The 7,466-nt window shown below is 50.5% G+C and overlaps 1 non-coding gene across 1 annotated transcript; it reads right to left on the bottom strand.

The window, feature by feature from the left end:
• Positions 1-1,115: 1,115 nt before the first annotated feature.
• Positions 1,116-1,189, bottom strand: TRNAT-UGU (transfer RNA threonine (anticodon UGU)). Its single transcript has one exon. It is a non-coding gene; the product is annotated as a tRNA-Thr (tRNA).
• Between the last annotated feature and the right edge of the window lie 6,277 nt (positions 1,190-7,466).

Raw genomic sequence — 7,466 nt, 5'->3', positions numbered from 1 at the left:
ACCTGTGTGCATGGAGCAGCTGGCATTGCTGCCCACCCCTCCCTGGAATGCTGCTCCTCTGTGCACCTCTAGGGAGCTGCGGGGGGGGGGGGGGGGGGGAGGGGCGTGGAGCAATGTCAGAGCTCCCTGCATCCAGGGATCCACTTAATTCACCTGGGCTGGGCTGGTCATTTTGGCAAAGCGGCCCCATCATGCTGTGTACCTAGGCAGAGTAGGTGTGTCTATGAAAACACGGTCTGTTCCTGAAGTCTTTCCCCCAGCTCCTCACTAGATGTGAGGGGGGAGCCCATTCAGACCCTGCGTACGCTTGATCCCGCCCACCGATTACCCACCCCTCATTGGGGACATTGCAGTGTGTATATACTATGTGTGCTGCCCAGCCCCAAAACACCAACATACCCCTATACTCTGTATGTTACCCCCAATGACCAATAACTAACGCTTCAAATTTTCTGTATCGTTTATTTTTTCTAAATATTCTCTAATAAAATTTAAAAACTACATGTTGGCCCTATCTCTGCTGGCCTTAGATTTCTCCTCCTGTCCTTCCCCTGACAGTTCAGATGAGGTGGCTGAGTGGTTAAGGTGATAGACTGCTAATCCATTATTCTCTGTATGCATGGGTTCAAATCCCATCTGCATTAGACTGATTTAGTCTTCTCCCTTCCTTCATGAACAAAGATCTTCCCCTTTGGTACAATGACAGACCAAACCATGTTGCCTCCTGCAAACAAAACCCTTCTCAGGAACTCAGACCCCCCTGCTTTAAACGAAATATGTCTAAAGCCCAGATTTCTGAAAGAATTCTCTTGTTCTGTATTTCTTAGTTTTTATCTCAAAGGGTAACATCCTCATCATCTCCCCCAAACACCGTGGGACAAGCTTGCGGATGTGGGACATTTAAAATACTATCTTACCCCAAAGATTGAGGATCAGCAAGATGGTCATCTGCGAGGGGACTGGACCCAAGCTTTCAGTAACTCTATTATCAGTGCCTGTGAGTGTAATTTAAACCATAAAAACAGCCACACTGGGCTAGACCAAAGGTCCATCTAGCTCTGTATTTTGTCCTCTGACAGTAGCCAATACCAGGGGCCCTAAAAGACCACTCAAGAAGGCACCACTGGGAGTTGAACCCAGAATTTCCTGTTTACAAGACAGGCGCTTTAGCCAGCTAAGCCATGGTGCCTTCCTAGTGTAAAAATTTTGTGTCTGTCCATACCTGACTCCCTGCCAACCCCCCACAGGGGCCTGACAAGTGTTGCTTGTGTTTGGATTCTGTAAAGCAGAGGAGCAGGTGAAGTTTTCCTCCCAAGGTGTGTGTGTGTTTCTTTGCACAGGTCTATGCTACAAAATTAAGTCGTGTAACTACAATACTTAGGGGTGTAAAAAATGTACCCCCCTGAGCAATGCAGTTATATCAACCCGAGTGTAGATAGCGCTGTGTCAACAGGAGGGCTTCTCCCATCAACATAGCTTGGGGAGACGCTTGGTTAGTGAAGACCCAGGGAATAGGTGGCCCGTGACTCTTGCATTTGGGGAGGCTGGGCATGAGCACTGGACGCTCCCTAGAAGTGGGGGGGCCATCGGTACCCAGACTGTGGCACTGCCCCCCACTCCTGACCCCGCTTTTTCGCCTCACTCTGAGGCCCCACCTGTACTCCACCGTCACTCCCGTTTGGCCACTTACCTCCCCTGCTCTTCCTCTTTGGCTGAGGCCTGCTGGTCCGCCTTTCACTTGCTCCTCTTCTCCCCCGAGGCCTCCTCACCTGCTGCTCGTGCCTCTCCACCCTCTACCCCAAGGTCTGCCCGCCACCCACACCTCTCTGCCCCCTCCCCTGAGACCCACCCTACCCACCTCTTTCTTCCTGCTGCTATTATTATTCCATAAAACATCAAGGATGGAATAAAAAGCTGAGTTTACTCCATGGTGAGGAAAGAAAGGAACCATCAACCCCCTGGCAAAGCTGAGTGCCACAGAGAAAACCTGCCCCCTGCTATCGCAATCACTGATGTGCTGGGGATATGACAGGAAAGGGACTGTCTGAATTATCAAGGCAGGAAATGGACAACAATCTACAGCAATGTATTGGCCAGAAGCAGGGTTCTGGGTGGAAGGAAAAGAAGCAACGGTTAGTCCGAGTGGGCTCCTTTCTGGCCGAGATGGTCTGCTGTGGTGGGCTGAGCTGGGGGTGCCATTGGTGACTTGGGAGTGGGGGCAGGGGGCTGGCTGTGAGCGAATCGAATCCAGGAAGCCCCAGCCTGCCCCTCTGGGGGCCGAGTCTTTCTCTTCTCTCCTGTCTCGCGGAGCCCAGCCTTAAGCCTGCCCAGCATGTGCTGCAGCTCAAGGATTAAGCCTTCCTGTGTGGCCTGTGCTGGAGAGGACCCTGAACCCCTGTGGGGTACTGTTGGGGGGAAACCCCACCACAAATAATTCTAGCCAGAAGATCAACCCATTGGGTCGAATGGGGCAAGCTGGAGGCCTGGTGACTTAGTCCACGGGGCCAGCAGCTAAAGCCGTTTTCCCGCATGTGGGGGAGTTGGCTGCCAAAGTTCGCCCTTCTCGCTCCTTGTGCTGCTGCACCCTAAAATCCCTGTCGGCCAGCAAGATGTGCACGATGTGAGCAGGACATCCAAGGCCTATCACTTCCCTTTTTAAGCTTGTCCTTACTTTAATGTGCAAATGTTCTCTTCTATGTCTGTATCGAACACCAAAGTTTGTCTTTGTATTATCTGCTTCCATACATATTCAGAACATTTATTATCTCATTATAAGTTCTGATGTTTCTTCTTTAAGTTTGACACAATACACAGGTTTAGTTTGCAGACACAAACTGCCTTCATAAACCTTGAAATTGCAATCCAAGAGAGGAAGCAATTTCACATATCTGTGATTCAATGCACCGACAGTGACACACATTCAACGTTTTTCAGGTTAGTTCGATTAGTTCAGCAGATGCCCATGGAGCAAAAACATTTGCAACTATTCCTTCACACTTTGTCTGTGCACATCAGCAGGAGCACTAAAGGCACTCGCTATTCATTTCTGCTTCATAGTCCCTCTGTCTATAGCTTGGAACCAAAAGCTTGACTTGAAGTCTTGATATGAGCATTCTTCTCATTTGACACTACCAAGACCAGGGAGTTATAATCATGTAGTCCTGTATAACATGGGCCATTGAACATCCCCAGAATAACTCTTCAAGCAGATCTCTTAGCAAAACATCCAACATCAATTTAAGAATTTAGAGAATCCACCACGACCCTTGTAAGTTATTCCAATGGTTAGTTACTCTCATGGTTAAAAATATACACCTTATCGCCAGGCTGAATTGGTCTAGCTTCAACTTCCAGCCATTGTATCTTGTTATACCTTTCTCTACTACATTGAGGAGCCCAGTATTAAATATTTGTTCCCTACTTAGATATTTAGATATTTATAGATTGGGATCAAGTCACCCCTTAACCTTCTTTGTCTTAAGCTAAATAGATTGAGCTCCTTTAGTCTATCCCTACAAGTTGTGTTTTCTAATCCTTTTCTCATTCAGCTAGATCATATTACTACAACTGTCCCTGCTCTAGGTGGGCAACTATTCTCCACACTTCTAGTGAAGTCTCTTCTGACAAGAGAGGGGTCGTGTGTGTTAGGATCATCAAGCATTACTGCTGGCTGCACAGGGAGAGAAGACCTCTGAATGAAGAAAACAAACTCTCCAGGCTATAGAATGTATGATCTGACTGGGCTGTGAGTGGGCGTCTACAAATGCGTGTCTCATTGCTCTGCCGGGGTTTGGGACAGAAGCCAGAGAAGGGTGATAGGCAAATATCCTAGAGGGCCTGCAGTGCACCCTTTAGTATACTAGAGTTTAGCATCCCATTAATCAGCCACAAGGTGGCACTGTGTGTAAAATACCTCCTTTAAATGAACTCCTGGTAGAGCATTAAAAGTTCTAATGCTGAACGCATCTGGTGTGTGTGTAAGCAAGCTCTGTAGCCAGTCCCTGTCTAGTAGAGAGGAACGTCATTACCTTCAACTCAGTGGCATTTCTCTGTCGATGGTCAGGGCAAGCACATGCTGATGCATTTTTTCTTGAATACGGTAGTCTATAATTTTCATTCACAAACAGTGCACAAAACAGAGATCAAACCTCAGGGAGCATAAATGAAGGTACCTCTCACATTCGGCAGAATGTGGCATATTAGAGATGAGATTTGCACCTCTCCTAGACAGACAATGTCAGCTGGGAGGGGAGTGTAACATTGACCCACCAGCTTTACACTCCCACACATTCTGGAACTTTGTCACTAGTGCCTGTGTAATTTAAACCATCCCACACCCGACTCCCTGCCAGCCCTGACCTACGCCTGACAAGTTCAGTTTGTGTTTGGATTCTATCAAGCAGAGCAGTGAGATCCAGCAAGCACTTTTGACTTCTTGCAAGGATTTTCTTTAAAAATGTGTGTGTGTGTGTGTGTGTGAGAGAGAGAGAGAGAGTATGTTTGTGAGTTGCAAATTTGGCACTAATATTACAGCACTAAAAACAGAAGAGACAAGGAATTTCATATTCAGCAGCATTTCCACCTGAGTGGAGACACCCCAATGAATTTCTGATCCATCGCATTAAGCACTCAGCAAAATTACCTAACATCCAGCTTCTTCACGACCCTTCAGTTGAGTTCTCTATAGGAGGGAGCTTCTAGGAATTGGTATTCCTGGCTTCAGGTTGGGTCTGGTTTCCCCCAGCCTTTAGGTCCATGTAATACATGATCCCAAGGGGAGCCGTCTCCTAGAGCTTCCCCACGTCCCGTGGAACTCAGGACAGTGAGAAACATGTAAGTTATCTGTGAGGTGAAAATTTATGTAAGACATGACAACATTTCTCCTTTATTTGCGGTAGAGGGAAGCCTCATCGTTCCTATAAGGCCAAATATCGATATTTCTATGGATGTCTGCTTATACAGGGAAATTGACAGTTGATATTGATATCAGCAATTTCTGGGTATCATTTATATAAAGATGTGCTCTTTAACAGTCTATGAAATTTATCATATTCAGCAACATAGTATCTGCACATTTTTATAAATGTGCATGTAGAATGGTAATCAACTACTCTCTGAATTCATGCATGGGCATGGTCCTCCCCTCCTCTTGCCCTGTCCTCGGTTGCTCTGTGGCATTTAAGCCTTCCCTTAGAGCTCTCAGCAACAGCTGCCTCTGCTCTAGGGCCCAGAGGAGGAAAGGTGTGTTGGGCTCCAGCCTGGGACTCTCTCTCTCTCTCCTACCCTTTCCTGACTAATAAGCCTGGCCCTGGTACTGCTCCCCTTTAGTGCCATGTGGGCAGGAGGAAAAGCATGGCAGCTGCAGGTACAAGGACCAAATTGTGGGGATCAGGTGAAGCAGCAAGAAACACAACCATCAGGTCAACCCGCAGGAATCTCTCGCCAGACTTAAATTCTAGGGCCCCAACCTATTGAACCAGCCAGACCAAAGACCTAGCTCTAGTGGGCGTCACTCACGCAGCAGGAAGGAAAAAACTCACTCTGGTACATCTTGGAACAGGGAAATCAAGCATATTGAGCTCCAAGGCTTTACAGCAAAGCAACACAGCACCCGGAGATCCTACAGAGATTGAACGCAGATTTCAGGATTCAGAGTCCTGAGGGCTGATCGTTACACCATGGGACCTGCAGCTACTGCCATTTCAGGACTCCTGTGAGACCCTCAGCTGGTCGGTTTGCACTCTGCACTCATTGCTTCCCTTCAGCTGCTTCCTCTCTCGGGACTCTCTCTCCTCCTGCGTCTCTGCTACTCTCTCCCCTAGACATTGAACCCAGCCCTTGTTGCTGCCGACACCAACTGGCAGAAGGGCCTATCAGTTCCCTGCCTGTGGAGAGGCCAATGCATGTGCTGGGCCATAAGCACCACAGGTTTTAACCCTGTTTCCTTCCTTCCCCATGTCTCTCATTTAGATTATATGGAAGTACACCTGTGGCTGGGATATGGATTTGTGGGCACAGCATTGTGCAGAGGGCTTCCAAGGCAGCCTGTAATTCAGCCAGGGGTTTGCAGCTGGGCCTGTCCTGGAGGCAATTTTCTCTCCACACAACAGATGGGGGATGAACTGGGACCAGCTCCTGGCTCTTTTTTGTGAACTGGTTCCCCATGAGGACACACCAGAGATCACTGCAATCTACATAGGGAACAACCACCTGGAAATATTCTCCAGGCCCCAGCTGATTTGGAAAGTTAAACATGATATTGCACAACATAGAACTATGGGGCCAGGTCCCATAGAAAACAAAGGGGAGCGGGGAAAGAGAGAAAAGAGCAGGAGATGGGATAGAAAAAAGCAGCTGGAGAGAACCAAGGAGTGCAGTGGACAACAGGGGTGGCAGGTTTGTAGAAATTTTGGTGGTGCCCAGAATGACCAGAGCCCATCCCCCCAAACTGCACACCCTATCTGCCTAAGGCTCTGGGAGGGACTTTGGGTGGGGGAAGGAGATCTGGGGTGCAGGAGGGGTGCAGGGTGCAGGCACTGGGAGGGAGTTTGGGTGCAGAAGGGGTGAGAGGTTGGGCTCTGGGACGGAGTTTGGGTGGGGGAAGGGGTTTGGCGTGCAAGCTCTGGGATGGAGTTTGGGTGCTGGGTGCACGCTCTGGGCTGGGACAGGAGGTGCGGGGTGCAGGAGGGGGTGAGAGGTGTAGGCTCAAGGAGGGAGTTTGGGTGCAGGCTGTGGGAGGGAGTTTGGCAGCAGGAGGGGGTGTGTGCGGAGGGGGTGGGGGTGCAGGTGCTCAGACGGAGTTTGGGTGCTGGGAGCAGGCTCTGGGCTGGGACAGGGCGGTTGGGGTGCAGGCTATGGGACAGAGTTTGGGTGCAGGCTCTGGTTGGGGGCAAGTGGTGGGGATGTAGGAGGGTGAGGGGTGCAGGCTCTGGGAGGGAGTTTGAGGGAAGGAGGGGAGGTGTGGGAAGGGTTGGGGTGCAGGCTCTGGGATTGAGCTTGGGGACGGGAGGGGGTGCAGAGGGAGGAGGTGCAGGCTCTGGGAAGGAGATTGGGGGCTGGATGGGGTGTGTGGGAAGGGGTGGGGGTTCAGGCTCTGGGATGGAGTTTGGGTGCTGGGTGCAGGCTCTGGGCTGGTGCAGGGGTGCAGGATGGGCTGGGGGTGCAGGCTCTGGGCTGGGGGTGCAGGCTCTGGGAGGCAGTTTGGGGATGGGAGGTGCAGGCTCTGGGAGGGAGTTTGGGTGCTGGGAGCAGGCTCTGGGCTGGGACAGGGCGGTGGGGGTGCAGGCTATGGGACAGAGTTTGGGTGCAGGCTCTGGTTGGGGGCAAGTGGTGGGGATGTAGGGGGGTGAGGGGTGCAGGCTCTGGGAGGGAGTTTGAGGGAAGGAGGGGAGGTGTGGGAAGGGTTGGGGTGCAGGCTCTGGGATTGAGCTTGGGGACGGGAGGGGGTGCAGAGGGAGGAGGTGCAG

Source organism: Chrysemys picta, chromosome 16, assembly GCF_011386835.1.
Source record: "Chrysemys picta bellii isolate R12L10 chromosome 16, ASM1138683v2, whole genome shotgun sequence".
In the NCBI taxonomy this organism is placed as follows: Eukaryota; Metazoa; Chordata; order Testudines; family Emydidae; genus Chrysemys; species Chrysemys picta.
The sequence above is the reverse complement of the archived record's forward strand: the minus strand, read 5'-3'. Positions and strand labels throughout refer to the sequence as shown.